The sequence below is a fragment of the Schistocerca americana genome, chromosome 2 (genome assembly GCF_021461395.2).
Source record: "Schistocerca americana isolate TAMUIC-IGC-003095 chromosome 2, iqSchAmer2.1, whole genome shotgun sequence".
NCBI classification, from domain to species: domain Eukaryota; kingdom Metazoa; phylum Arthropoda; class Insecta; order Orthoptera; family Acrididae; genus Schistocerca; species Schistocerca americana.
The window spans coordinates 1,021,053,280-1,021,069,587 of record NC_060120.1 but is presented as its reverse complement, the minus strand read 5'-3'; the positions used below and the strand labels follow the sequence as shown (position 1 = coordinate 1,021,069,587).

Genomic DNA, 16,308 nt, shown 5'->3' with positions numbered 1-16,308 from the left:
CTTTTTATTCTATTGTATAAAAATCCTATGCTATACGGTAAACGGGGAAATTAATGAAACGCTTTGTTACAACATAGGCATCATTCGTATTTACAGTAAGCTACTTAAAACAGTGATATGTGTTTATAGAGATTTCACTTGTCAGATGGAATTGGTTTTTATTTTCTTTCTTTTTTTTCTTTGAAGCTTCTTGTGTAGCTTTTTCTACTATGAGTCGCTTGATGAACTTCTCGGTGAAGTGACCAACAGTAGTCCCCCATCATGTTGGTGTTCCAGCGGCCTTGGTAGCGTTTTTCCATCACTTTAATGTCCTGGTGAAAAAACTCTCCTTGCTGCTCACTAACATCTCCCATATTGTCCAGGAAGTAAACAAGGTAACTGTTCAAAAAGTGAATTTTCAGGCTCATTAAATGTCCTAAAGTCTTAAACTTCTTTAACATTGTAGCTATAATAGAAACATATTCTGGGGCTTTTTCATGTCCTAAGAACTTTGTAACGACTTGCTTGAATGATACCCATGCTTCTTTCTCATTTAAGGTCATTGTAGATTCAAAGTTAACATCAAACATGAATTTTCTAATGTCAGGTCCGACAAAGGCGCCTTCTTTTACTTTAGCTTCTGAAAGGTGTGGAAACTTTTGACAGAGGTACTTAAAACATGGTCCATCTTTAGTCAAAGTCTTTACAAACTGTTTCATTAGGCCTAACTTTATATGTAGAGGTGGTAGGAGTACGTTTTTTTGGATCTACAAGGTTTTTGCGTAGAATGTTCTTCTCACCAGGTTTTAAAGTCTCCCTCACAGGCCAGTACTTTCAGCACAAGTGTTGATCCCTAGCCCTACTGTCCCATTCACACAAGAAACATGGAAATTTGCTAAAGCCACCTTACTGACCAAGGAGCATGTACGTCACTTTTAGATCGCCACATACCATCCAACCATGAGCAGAAGAGCCTATTTTATTTAGCACTATTTCTAGGTTTTCATAGCTTTCTTTTATATGTACAGAATGTCCAACAGGTATAGATGCATACATGTTACTGTTGTGTAAGAAAAAAGCCTTTAATCGAGTTTTGGATGAATCAATAAACAGCCTCCAATCTTCCTTTTTGTATTCAATAACAAACTCATTCATCAGACCACAGGAGTGTCTGCACAGTACACTAAATCGCCTTCTTGTAGAAAAAAACTTGTAAAATTGCTACTCTCTCTTTCTATACATGTATATGCTGGTTCCAACTGCCAATACTTTCTTTTCTTTTATTCTAGAGCCAAGCAATTCAGCTCTTTCTTTCGTTAAGCCCAGATCCCTAACCACATCGTTACACTCGGTCTGAGTTCAAATGGTTCAAATGGCTCTGAGCACAATGGGACTTAACATCTATGGTCATCAGTCCCCTAGAACTTAGAACTACTTACAGCTAACTAACCTATGGAAATCACACAACACCCAGTCATTACGAGGCAGACAAAATCCCTGACCCCGCCGGGAATCGAACCCGGGAACCCGGGCGCGGGAAGCGAGAACGCTACCGCACGTCACGAGCTGCGGACTCGGTCTGAGTAAACAATTTGGATTCTAGACTTTCTGTATTGCAATGGAATTTATCATCATCTGGTTCATCTAAATCAGATTGTACATCATAAAATACTTCTGTTGGAATAGAATTTAAATCATCTGGTGGTTCAGGAACCAGCAAATCTACACCATGCCCTACTGGTTGGATGGTGGACAGGAAGTTAGGGTCGCTTATTACCTTCTTGTTTTTCGAATTATGACCAGTAATATCAACACTGAAAAAGTAACAATCATTGAAATGATTTCTTGGCTCCCTCTGTGTTATAGGACAGCAAATCTAAAGGCTTCTTTCTCCTTTTTGGACAATTTTCTCAGATCTTCAACCGACACATAACTTACCTTATGCGGTGCCCAAAACTTATCTTGATCGCCAGGTTTAGATCCAAAGTATGATAGATAAACCTTTTTCACAAAGTCTGTAATGTTTCCTTGGCGTTTTTTAATCACAAATTCACCACAAATATGACAAAAACCGTCAGCAGAGCTTTTACAACCCACGATTAGACATTGTACTGAGCACATGTGTAGGAAACAGGAAAGTGAGGTTAGGTTGACAGTAAACAAAACAGCATCTGTTAACACAAAAATAGAATCGACATATTTTCTGCCAGCAAATGTTTTTCAGCAGTGCTACCAACATCACCTACATTCATTACACCTCCTTTTTAAATTATTTTAACTATATAAAAGCTGTTAAACTCTTTAAAAAAGCGCTTAATTTAATAGATACAACTATAAAATGGGAAGAAATGGTGGATGATACAGTTTTTTAAGTATCATATTTGGATTCCCATCCTAAAAAACATAAGAATAGGGTATTTTACGCAAAAAAAATTTCCGTCATTGGCCTGTGTAATCGAACCCACATTGAGCGCTGTTATTCACCTACGGATGGATGTTAGTATATTCATGGCGTGAATAAAATGCATCTGATAGGATAGTATTAAACTTAGAGCATATTGACAAACAAATGGCAACTGCACGGGTGTAGAATTGCACGCCTTACCCATGGGTGTGGCTTTCCTCCTTTCTTTCCCCATTATATAGCCAACAATGACATCCAAACAATGTGGTAGCAAAGCTTCATCTCAGTCCGCAGTGTGCTGTCGGTCTCCTACATTGTTAGTACGTTGTTCTGTGTCCTCTTGTCCAGCAATTTTTGTGAAATTAGTCTGTATTTTTACTGCCATATTAATGAAGATACATTTGAATGAAATAAAAGCTATCTGACGCAAATTCGGAAAAGAATAGCACAAGAAGGAAAGGAAAATGAAAACCAAAAGCAAAGGCGATGATTTTTTTTTGTTTCCTGCTACAAGCAGTGAAAAAAAGTTTGAACTGTTGCTGGTGCAGGTAAGAGCTCATTTTATGTACTTGTTACTACACTTAGTTTCTTGTTTCTAAGAAATACAATTTTTTGTTTGAAAAATTAAATTGAATTACTGTAATTCTTAATTATCAGAGTCAGTCAACAGGTTTGTAATCAAAGACAAAAGTAATACGATTTTTAAAAAATGGTGAATACGGTAGTGTCTTGACTATCTGGCCTGTGACTGTGCGTCAGCCCCGATCCGCCATCGCGCCGTGTGCAAATCTCTGTTGCGTCATAAAAAGTGCGGACGTTATTCTGTACCACGTGCACATTTCACATAACTAAGTTAAATATTGTAATATTTACATCACAATGTGTACAATATTTCTCTTGAATTTGTAATCAAAGTTAATAAAAGATAAGAAAAAATGAATTTGAGTAGGGTATAAAGAGCCTGTAGAATCCCTCGCAGGTTTGTTTTTCAGGCATATTGATCGTCATCGATAGTACAGTTGCCTACCGACATTTCGCTGGCATGTGTGGTTCGCTTTGTCTAAAGTGTTTCTCTTCACACCTCCGACGGAGCTTACATTCTCAGTATGACAATTCTGATCACGAATGCCAAGGAAATGTCAGGAAACCATAGACGACAGCTAGTTTCTAAGAAAGAAACCTGTGAGGGAATTTGCAAAGACAACGTCGAAATCTTGAATTATGTAAGTAAAATGGAGCAAGAAGTAGCCTATCCAAACCTTACCTTACCTTACAAAAAGCAATTTATTGAGATTTTTTTCAGTACTTTCGGATGCTTGTGAAAGTCCCTGACTTAACATATATCTGAAGGTAGCAATGAAAGTAGTTTTTCATAGTCCAAGTTAGAAGATTTACTTTGAATCAACACTTTCTCAAGAACGTTGTGTGGTCTGTCAACTTTGGACATGAAAGTGGTACTTACAAGTCAATAGATTGTTAACCTAAATGTTTTTAGCTAAGAGAAAAACCTGTCAGTACATAAATATTGGACAACTGTAGCAATTTTACGTGAATATGTTAATAGAATATTTCTCTTTAGAATCACACACAAACGCATGTTTTCCTTTTCAGTTGCATACACAAAATTTTTAAACACATTTATCGATTTTCAACAACTTTCGCGGAAATTTTCAAATATTTAACTATTTAGTGTGCGTTTAATTCACGTGTAACGTACAACTTACACAGGAAAACAGCGTCTAATGTTCAACATGTCAGTATAAAATTAGATAATTTTCTTGTAGGCCTATTTCCGTTCAACTTCTTCTGACGTAAAGTGAAATAATCAGTAAATTTTAGAGTTAAAATGTTCCATTATTTAACTAAAATATATAACAGAAATTTTATCATTTCATTATTTTCACTCAGTTTAGTAGGTACCTCAGGTTTATTGAAAATAGAAAAATGTTATAGGCCTCCCTCTTTCAGCTTTCACTGAACGCTTTTAAAGGCATTAGGAATTACCTTAAATAGAAATTAATTTTTACTGTTTTTAATATTTGGCGCTGGAATAAGAGCTAGAAATGTATGTATGTTACAGAAGATTGGCTTTTTAGAACTTATTTTAAAAGGAAAAATTGGCCAGGTGCGAGTCGGACTCGCGCACTGAGGGTTTCATACAAAATTACACATAGAGACGGTTCATCCATTCCGGGAACTGGTATAATCGACATTTTTGCCTGTCATTGACAATGATATCGGTCCCACTGATTTTCGAGAATGTTTTAATTTCATCCATATAAACGTGACAAATTCATGGAAGACGCAGGCGACCATTATAATGATAATCAGCAGTTCTCTATTCGGACTGAATGAGTCCCAATGATAAACATCAAACACAAGACAAGGAATGACTTCGTTGCTCATATGACTCATTTCGTAATTTATCCATCATTCATCTGATATCCAGGAGCGATAACAGCAAGTAGAGTGGCTTTCAAGGTGTATGTGAAACAAACATTCACAGACTTGGCCGTGAATCATTGTTGCACATAACAACTTGAAACTTCATGTTTACGTACAATAATCACAATCACTACAGCTTCTCTGGTGATGGATAAATTTCGAAACGCGTCATTTTGGCAATAAAGTCATTCCATCACGACCCAGTCAACGCAAATGCAGAACTACTGATTGTTTTAATTTCGTCCTTTCCGACATGATCGTTTCCAGGGTGGAGCCATAACGATCTGTTCTTTGTTAAAGTAGCTTCTGTCAGTAGATATGCCAATTTGCTTCCCATGTCGTCGCTAGAATGATCCCCCATGCGTCTGTGTTCCGCTTATATACAAGACAAACAAATGATAAAATATATTTTTTTTCGTGTGATACATTTACAAATTAACAATTTCCGGATTTTTTTGCCGTTACTTGCACTGTTAAACCTTACTTCTTGCCAAATTTCATAGTTACAGATCAACGGGAAGTACTCTATGCGTTTTGATGAGTAAGTTTTGGAATATCTGAGTATGTCAGAGAAACGACCCTACCTTTTGACTGCAACGTTTATTATTCCACCGAGGGTCCATAGGCCTCGGTATGTGACATAAATACCTGTTCCTATGAAAAAGGTGTCTCCAGTCTGATAACAGACGACAAACAGTTGTTTTTGTCTGATATAATTACAAATTTACAGTTTTCGAATTTTTGCCTTTGGCTGTACAGTGAAACCTTTTTGCCAAATTTCATGACTCTAGGCCAACGGAAAGTATCATGTAGGTGTTGAGGAGTGAATTGGCGATTATCAAAATTTAAATGGCCGTAGCTTTTGGATGCGTTGACTAAATAGCTTACATTTATTACAGCGCCAAGGGTCCTTAAATTTCAACTTGAGATGCCTACCCAAATTTCAACTCCATACGTCTTCCTGAGAAAAATGGTTTTTAACAATGAACAGACAGACGGACAACAAAGTGATTGTATTAAGGCTCCGCTTTTACCTGACTGAGGCACTGTTGTTGTGGTCTTCAGTCCTGAGACTGGTTTGATGCAGCTCTCCATGCTACTCTATCCTGTGCAAGCTTTTTCATCTCCCAGTACCTACTGCAACCTACATCCTTCTGAATCTGCTTAGTGTATTCATCTCTTGGTCTCCCCCTACGATTTTTACCCTCCACGCTGCCCTCCAATACTAAATTGGTGATCCCTTGATGCCTCAGAACATGTCCTACCAACCGATCCCTTCTTCTGGTCAAGTTGTGCCACAAACTTCTCTTCTCCCCAATCCTATTCAATACTTCCTCATTAGTTATGTGATCTACCCATCTAATCTTCAGCATTCTTCTGTAGCACCACATTTCGAAAGCTTCTATTCTCTTCTTGTCCAAACTATTTATCGTCCATGTTTCACTTCCATACATGGCTACACTCCATACGAATACTTTCAGAAATGACTTCCTGACACTTAAATCAATACTGGATGTTAACAAATTTCTCTTCTTCAGAAACGCTTTCCTTGCCATTGCCAGCCTACATTTTATATCCTCTCTACTTCGACCATCATCAGTTATTTTGCTCCCCAAATAGCAAAACTCCTTTACTACTTTAAGTGCCTCATTTCCTAATCTAATTCCCTCAGCATCACCCAACTTAATTTGACTACATTCCATTATCCTTGTTTTGCTTTTGTTGATGTTCATCTTATATCCTCCTTTCAAGACACTGTCCATTCCATTCAACTGCTCTTCCAAGTCCTTTGCTGTCTCTGACAGAATTACAATGTCATCGGCGAACCTCAAAGTTTTTATTTCTTCTCCATGAATTTTAATACCTACTCCGAATTTTTCTTTTGTTTCCTTTACTGCTTGCTCAATATACAGATTGAACAACATCGGGGACAGGCTACAACCCTGTCTTACTCCCTTCCCAACCACTGCTTCCCTTTCATGTCCCTCGCCTCTTATAACTGCCATCTGGTTTCTGTACAAATTGTAAATACCCTTTCGCTCCCTGTATTTTACCCCTGCCACCTTTAGAATTTCAAAGAGAGTATTCCAGTCAACATTGTCAAAAGCTTTCTCTAAGTCTACAAATGCTAGAAACGTAGGTTTGCCTTTCCTTAATCTTTCTTCTAAGATAAGTCGTAATGTCAGTATTGTCTCACGTGTTCCAGTGTTTCTACGGAATCCAAACTGATCTTCCCCGAGGTTGGCTTCTACTAGTTTTTCCATTCGTCTGTAAGGAATTCGTGTTAGTATTTTGCAGCTGTGACTTATTAAGCTGATAGTTCGGTAATTTTCACATCTGTCAACACCTGGTTTCTTTGGGATTGGAATTATTATATTCTTCTTGAAGTCTGAGGGTATTTCGCCTGTTTCATACATCTTGCTCACCAGATGGTAGAGTTTTGTCAGGACTGGCTCTCCCACGGCCGTCAGTAGTTCCAATGGAGTATTGTCTACTCCGGGGGCCTTGTTTCGACTCAGGTCTTTCAGTGCTCTGTCAAACTCTTCATGCAGTATCGTATCTCCCATTTCATCTTCATCTACATCCTCTTCCATTTCCATAATATTGTCCTCAAGTACATCGCCCTTGTATAGACCCTCTATATACTCCTTCCACCTTTCTGCTTTCCCTTCTTTGCTTAGAACTGGGTTTCCATCTGAGATCTTGATATTCATACAAGTGGTTCTCTTATCTCCAAAGGTCTCTTTAATTTTCCTGTAGGCGGTATCTATCTTACCCCTAGTGAGATAGGCCTCTACATCCTTACATTTATCCTCTAGCCATCCCTGCTTAGCCATTTTGCACTTCCTGTCGATCCCATTTTTGAGACGTTTGTATTCCTTTTTGCCTGTTTCACTTACTGCATTTTTATATTTTCTCCTTTCATCAATTAAATTCAATATTTCTTCTGTTACCCAAGGATTTCTACTAGCCCTCGTCTTTATACCTACTTGATCCTCTGCTGCCTTCACTACTTCATCCCTCAAAGCTACCCATTCTTCTTCTACTGTATTTATTTCCCCCATTCCTGTCAATTGCTCCCTTATGCTCTCCCTGAATCTCTGTACAACCTCTGGTTCTTTTAGTTTATCCAGGTCCCATCTCCTTAAATTCTCACCTTTTTGCAGTTTCTTCAGTTTTAATCTACAGGTCATAACCAATAGGTTGTGGTCAGAGTCCACATCTGCCCCTGGAAATGTCTTACAATTTAAAACCTGGTTCCTAAATCTCTGTCTTACCATTATATAATCTATTTGTTACCTTTTAGTATCTCCAGGGTTCTTCCATGTATACAACCTTCTTTCATGATTCTTAAACCAAGTGTTAGTTATGATTATGTTGTGCTCTGTGCAAAATTCTACCAGGCGGCTTCCTCTTTCATTTCTGTCCCCCAATCCATATTCACCTACTATGTTTCCTTCTCTCCCTTTTCCTACACTCGAATTCCAGTCACCCATGACTATTAAATTTTCGTCTCCCTCCACAATCTGAATAATTTCTTTTATTTCATCATACATTTCTTCAATTTCTTCGTCATCTGCAGAGCTAGTTGGCATATAAACTTGTACTACTGTAGTAGGTGTGGGCTAAACCCTGTAAATAACCCTTTTTCCTAGATCAGTGGACTTAAGATTTATCTTCAAGAGCCCAAGGAAAGGAAACTCGAAGGAATGTGGGAAGGAGGAACGGGATGGAGGAAGGGGATTCGTCAGATGATATGAAGCTTGTGCGGGAAAATGTTATCAAACAGGTTCTATGTAGACGAATCAAGTTGAATAAACGTTCAAGTGTATTTCCCTTTTTTGCTCATTGAGGAGTGTTAATCAGCAGCATGTCTTGATGGTCATTTTCGTTGATATCTAATAACGTTCTCTCAATCAGTCAGATTTTTTTTCTGTTTCAGATTTTTAATGTTCAGCGTCAGCATAACATTATTAGGTACTTCATCTCCGAGTGACTACTGCAACCGACATTCATGTGAACCTCCTGCTTACTGGCTTAATATCTCTTGGCTCCTTCTAAAGTTACACTCCCTCCCCCAACCCCCTGCCCCGCCCCCCCCCCAAACTTCCTTGATGTCTCCGAAATTGTCCTATCAATTGATCCCATCTTTTAGTCAAATTGTGCCATAAATTTATTTTCTACTCCATTCTCCTCAGTATCTCCTTATTAGGGAAGTGCGATCTACCCACCTAACATTCAGCCTTCTTCTGTAGCACCACATTTTAAAAAACTTCTGTTACTTTCTTGTCTGGACTGCCTGAGAATCGCTTTTTCTTTCACTGCCAGTCTATATTTTGTATCGTCTCGGAGTCGGCCGTCGTCAGTTATTTTAAAGCCTAAACAGCAAAACTCATCCACTGCTTTTACTATTTCATTCCCTAATCTAATTCCCTCAGCATCGCTTGATTTAGTTCGACTATATTCCATTACCACTCTTTTGGTTTTATTGATATTCACCTTATGTCCTCCTTTAAAGATACTGTCAGCATCGGCAAACCTCGAAGTTCTTATTTCCTCTCCCTGAACTTTTAATTCCTTTTCAAACTGTACCTTTGCTTTCCGTAAGTGCTCAGAGCGCATAACGTGGGAGACAGGTTACAACCATGTCTCAATCGTTTCTCTTCCACGATTTCCCTTCGATGTCGTTCGACTCATATAACTGCTGTCTGGTTTCTGTACAAATTGTAAATAACCTTTCGCTCCCTGTATTTTACCTCTGCTACTCTCAGAGTTTCAGAGAGTGTTTTCCAATCAACATTGTCAAAGGCTTTTGTCTAAGTCTACAAGAGTCCGAATAAAAATATCTTTCGTGAATATACTGAAGAGCCAAAACACCATGACTACTGCCCAATGCGAGATTCAGTGCCACCTGGTGGCGTCGCGAACACGTGACCTGCTAAGGAAAGTACATAAGCGGAGCAGAGACGACACGGGAAGCAAATAGGCAAATCTGCTGACAATAAGCGACTATGCCGAAGAGTGGTACACAGTATATTGTCTTACAATATATTTATTCGCAACCCATTTCGATCATTGATCATCTTCACAGTGGAAAAACATTGTGATAACTTCATATGTCACACAGGCTATGCCGCCAGAACCTCCAAATTCTATAAGTCCCTCCAGATCCTTGAGCATCATGCACTCTGCCTCGCCTTCCGTATTCGCCTCCCGTCCCCCACGCGGATCCTCTATGATCTCATTCCTTTCCCCCATCTGCTCCTATTCCTCGAACATATCCGCATCCTCTACACCTCCCGCCGCCTTGACCCCCTCACCCCCTGGTTGCTCCTCTCCTCTCCCGTCCCCACCCCCTGCCACGTCTTGACTGTTGTGTCCCCCCTACCCTCCATCTCTACACCCTTCATCTCCTTTCCCATGGTGGCTTCCATCAACTCCCCATCCCGGATGATGCCCTCTCTCCTTACATCTATCCCTCTTATCAACCCTGATCCTCAATCCCCCTCCTTTCCTCTGTCCTTTTCCCGGGCTCCCTCTCCCCTCCTTCCATCCCCTTTTTTCCCCACCTCCCCTCTCTCTACCCCCTTCTCTCCCCCGAGTCCTTTTGCATTTCCCTCCTCTGCCTTTTCTCATTCCCTCTCGCGTCTGCCCTGCCCCTCTCCCCCCTTATGAGTCCTCTCCGTCCTTGGTTCCCCCCCCCCTTCTTCGTTTTTTCCTCTCCTCCCTCCTTGTTTTTCCCTCTCCTCCAGGTCCCCCTCCCCCCGTCTGCCCTTGGCTTGGGAGTGTCATCTTTTTGCCGCCATCTTCGTGCAGTGTTTTACAGTGAGTGTTCCGTGTTGTGTGTCTTTTGGGACGTGTTGCGAACGGCCATCATACTGTCGCTGGCTGCGATTTTTTATCTCTTGCAAACAGAAACCAGACTGTCGCCATGTTTTTTTAATTGTGTGTCTACTATGCTACTTGTCTGATTCCTCTGTATTTTATTAACATTGCCAACTCCTTTGCTTTCTGTTTTAACTTTCCGCATTTTTCCGACATTTTACACTTTAAGTCACCGTTTTGTCGCCTGTTTTTCTTGTTTCTTTTCTTATTTCGTTTTTTAAAAAATGTCTGTAGGCTGTAGAGCAGCGTACTAAGCTGCTGCCAGCCCGCCCCCTTCCGGGGGAATTGCAACTCAATAAAAGAAAAAAAAAATATCGCCAGAAAAGAGGGCATAGCTGACACGCAAACGTCAGAGAAAGATACTTCTCGCCATTATACCGGCTTAAGCAATGGTGCTGTGCTCTTACTGCTGGTACATCGTTTCACGTTTTCAATGTTTTCTGCTTGCTTAAGCTGGTATCACGGCCTGAAGTATCTCTTCTGACGTTTGTATGTCAGCTGTGGCGTCTTTTCTGGCGACATAGCCTGCATAACATGTGGAGTTGTCACAATATTTTTCCACTTGAAAATGATCGATGATCGAAACTGGTTATGAGTAAGTATATTGAAAGACAGCACAGTCTGTACATTTTTCTAAGTGTATTGATGGTGTTGACAGACGCCTGAAAAAAATTTCTAACAAAGAGCAGATTGTTATGACCCAGCCTTAGACACAATCGTCTCGGAAAGGGCGAAGCTGGTCGACTGTTCACGTGCTCATATCTTGAACATCTATGGAAAGTGATTGAAGGACGGTGAAACCAAGAGAAGGCGACAATGCGTTGGACGCCCAAGTCTCATCACACAACCTGGACACCAGAGGCTGGCCTGATCTGGAAAGTGGGATAGGCCGCGGTCTGTGACAGATCTGGTGAACGAGTACAGTGCTGGAGCAGGCACAAGTGTTTCTGAAGCACACAGCTCAGCGCACACTCCTGAACAGGGGGCTCCGTAGCAGACGACTCCTATGTGTTCCCATGTTGACTCAACAACGTAGTCAGTTACGGCTGTAGTGGGCACGAGATCATCGAGATTCGACCGTGGATCAGTGGAAACGTGTCGTCCGGTCAGATGAATCATGGACTATCAGCTCGGAGACCATGGTTGCGGTTACCTTTGACGCTGCATCACAGACAGGAGCGCCTGCGATGGTGTACTCAACGACGAACCTGGGTCCACGAATGGCAAAACTTCGTTTTTTTTCGGATGAATCCAGGTTCTGTTTACAGCATCATGATGGTCGCATCCGCGTTCGGCGACATCGCGGTGAACGCACATTGGAAGCGTGTATTCGTCATCACCATACTGGCGTGTCACCCGGCGTGATGGTTTGGGGTGCCATTGGTTACACGTCTCAGTGACCTCTTGTTCGCATTGACGGCACTTTGAACAGTGGACGTTACGTTTCAGATGTGTTACGACCCGTGGCTCTACCCTTCATTCGATCCCTGCGAAACCCTACATTTTAGCAGGATAATGCACGACCGCATGTTGCAGGTCCTGTAGGGGCCTTTCTGGACACAGAAAATGTTCTACTGCTGCCCTGGCCAGCACATTCTCCAGATCTCTCACCAATTTCAAACGTCTGGGCAATGGTGGCCGAGCTACTGGCTCGTCACAATACGCCAGTCACTACTCTTGATGAACTGTGGTATCGTGTTGAAGCTTCATGGGCAGCTGTACCTGTACACGCCATCAATGATATGCTGTGTTTGACTCAATGCCCAGGCGTACCAAGGCCGTTATTACGGCCAGAGGTGGTTGTTCTGGGTACTGATTTCTCAGGATCTATGCATCCAAATCGCGTGAAAATGTAATCACATGTCATTTTTAGTATAATATATTTGTACAATGAATACCCGTTTATCATCTACATTTCTTCTTGGTGCAGCAATTGTAATGCCCAGTAGTGTAAATAAATGTGATTACCTTTTAACGTGTCAAAATAATCTACCTATCAAAAAATTGTTGAGTCCATTTAGGTACAACAAAATTTGTGCATTTCCTGTCCAATTTTTAGGGGGCATTACATTTTCTCAAACTCACAGAATAAAGTGTATGAAAAATGGCTATTTCACAATTTTGACTGCTCTTGAATAAATGTTTGCGGACGTTCATGATTCAGTAATATCTAACGACCTAGATATTCCATTGTATTACTGTGAACAGTGATAAAGATCTATGTGTTGTATGTAATTGCAGAAATAACTGGGGTGTACGAGGGTAGTTTGATATGTCTGGTAAATTTTTATGAAAGGACAGAACGTTATTGTCGCACATTCATGATTGGTAAGCTTGAGTATTCCAAGGATCGTATAAGGAACTTCAACAATGTACAGCGTACAGTACATTGTTGACAACCGCCTGAATTGGTCAGTTTGTCGACTGCGATTTAAAGCGGAGAAAACCCCAGTTTCGGGCTGTTATTAAACATTTTCATTTTAAGGGTTTGACTCCCGCACAAATCAGAACAGAACTGAAGTTCACGCGAACTCTGCACCAGCATTGAGCACCATTTACTTTTGGATTAACCCTCAACTGACGAGGTGCGGTCTCTCAGACCGCGCCGGAATTTTCAAAGTCGCTCTCGTAGGTCAGTTATGGCGGAACGTTTTTATACACCACCTACCCTCTTTTAATCACAAACTCTACAAATTATTTTTGTCAGTTGCTTCATCGGCTTATTTGATTGTTGTTGACATGTCACGGGGTCTTCTAGACCGCGCCTCGTGAACTACACACCTGCTTTCGTCAGTTCAGTAAAAAATGTGTTAGCAAAAATGTGACAATTTTACTCTCTCTAAGTTCGATGAAATTTTTAGTCAATTGATGGAGAGTGATGTCAATGATGTAGAACAAGAAGTAGACGAAGAAGACAACGATTTTTCAGTAGCCAGTGATCACAATTCTTCTATCGAACAAGAGGACCATTCAGAGGAAGAGCTTCAGGACAATAGTGATGAGGACCTTTCTGTTTCTCCAATAAAATACTTTGTGTTGTTGTGCGTTTAAGACAAGTTGCGACTGACAGTTCGGTACGGAGCGAGCGGAGAAAAGCGTAGTTGGCAGCGTGTGCTAGGCGCGTCTGTAACTCGCTTTATAGCGTGCTGCTTTCTTTCCCAGACGCTCTTTAAAGAAGCCAGCCGGTAATAAACTCTCATTCTCGCACGTCTTATAGTTTAATGACTCAGCTTCATGATGTAATGCCTATCATTTCCTTAATGGTCATAGTTATTGTGATATTTCATTAGTAGCTAACTACTGCTAGAAATTCTTAGTTTTGCAGTGAAAAATAGGTGTTGCTATAAATTTCTGTTTGGTACGTGTTAGGTTACATATCGCTGCGCATTAAATGAAGATAATATATTGAATCATTCTTTAAACTTGGAGCGATATCACTGTTTCTAATCTCGAGAAAATGGAATGTACGTAAAGCGCTCCGTCAGAAATCGGACGTCAGTGAAAAAGACTAGAATGAAATATTCATAAATTCCTGATAATTCATAAACGGTCCGATACATCGAAACAAGATTTTGGCAAATGATATTGTGCAAACACGAGAGTGTTTTGCCATTGATTAATACGCGAAAATTTCGTATCTACTCTGGAATTCAAGTAACTATAGATTTCCTTCAGTGAAATAATGTAATTATTGAGAGCCAACCATAGCTGGTGAAACGAGAGCTGCTGAGGGTTTTGTAACAATGACGTTTATTTTTATACTGATGGTTCAAATGGCTCTGAGCACTATGGGACAACTTCTGAGGTCATCAGTCCCTTAGAACTTAGAACGACTTAAACCTAACTAACCTAAGGACATCACACACATCCATGCCCGAGGCAGGATTCGAACCTGCGACCGTAGCGGTCGCGCGGTTCCACACTGTAGCGCCTAGAACCGCTCGGTCACCCCGCCGGCTTTTATACTGAGAATGGGCCATTTCATAAACTATTGACCTGAATCGCGCTCAGTTGTTAGTTTACTAATACGTTATTTCACGATTCTGTGGCAATTTTAACTGCATTAGAATGTTAGAGAGACGAATTTTTCTAATCTCTAGTGTGTTTCGTCAAAAGAAGCAGATTTTAACATGAAAACAACGTAAGCTACGTGTTCCTCAAAACTCGTTACAGTCCTTCACAAATCAGTGACTCATCAAATACCTTCTTGGTATGGCTAACAACTCAAAATCAGTCCTGTCGTGTAAAAATTTCAGTGGCTTGTTTTGTCAGCGTTCCGACCGCAGTGAGCATAAACTTCTTGCTGTTTTTTGTCATATTACTTTTCACCTGGGCCCATATATTCTGATTCTGATTTAAAGGAGCATAACACGGAGGAAGCGTGATCAAACTATGCCCTTTATCGTTAGTCTGTTCGTCGACCTGGTAGCGTGAAGTTTTGGCTTGTACAGCAGTACAAGTTCCAATAACTTCACTCTATGCATGCTAGGTTCACCTTTATCTCGTGGAACATTTATTTGCAAAATATCCGCATTCGCCTATTGCATTGTTGGAACTTTATGTATCACAACAGAGTGGAATGGCGTTTCGTCCATTACTATTGTCGAATTCCGATGGATGTTTTGCAGAAAAACATTATCTTCCCAGCCGACGAATGTGTTCTTGGACGACACTTTTACTGCAAATCACATATTGAAATGTATTGCACACACGGAACACTTGTTCAGAATACCTGACGACTAGAGAACACTTCAACGCCGGAAAATACGCTGGCCAGAGTGGCCGAGCGGTTCAAGGCGCTTCAGTTCGGAACCGAGAGCCGCTACGGTCGCAGGTTCGAATCCTGCCTCGGGCATGCATGTGTGTGATGTCCTTAGGTTAGTTACGTTTAAGCAGTTCCAAGTTCTCGGGGACTGATGACCCGTTGTTAAGTCCCATAGTGCTCAGAGCTATTCGAATCATTTTGAACCAGAAAAATACGACTTTGCTACGGAGCTGCCAAACGTAGATGCATCTAATGCGTGACACCACGTGGTTCTGTTTATTCGTGCGGCGTCACGTCCCTCTCCGGTCAGCCAAACGTCAAACGTCGCAACTAATTTTAAACGCACTATAGTTAAAACTAAATGTATTCTGTGTGGTGGTAAAGAAAGATGTAGGTCTCAGTACTGAATATTAATTTTCCAGCCTTTCTTTTTCTGGCTATCAAGTTCGGTTTTTTATGCAAGTTTAAACCCTGGAAATTAGTTTTATGCAAAAATATGCTTTCTACAGAGGTACCATAATTTTTCAGAACGTAAAATTCAGTTCTCTAACAGTTCGTTTTGTGTACTATTGAAAAATTATGTGATTTTTGCTTGATACAAAAATAAAATACTGTTGGCTTTAATTAGTGCAATAAAATCAACAAGGAGTATTTAAACAACACTTATATAGTTGCAACCATAAATGTTATATGGCATAAATTAAATTTTCGAATGATTTACAGCTTGAATCTTGGTTTAAAGATAGGGTTCTCAGAGACCACACCTCGTTTTATACGTTACAGAAAAGTCACCTCGTGAGTGAAGGGTTAATGAACTTAAACGTGATCG

The 16,308-nt window shown here is 40.5% G+C and overlaps 1 non-coding gene across 1 annotated transcript; it reads left to right on the top strand.

Annotated features, from left to right (window-relative positions):
* The first annotated feature begins 15,486 nt into the window (after positions 1-15,486).
* Trnap-cgg lies at positions 15,487-15,569 on the top strand. The gene has a single exon. It is a non-coding gene; the product is annotated as a tRNA-Pro (tRNA).
* Positions 15,570-16,308: the final 739 nt, after the last annotated feature.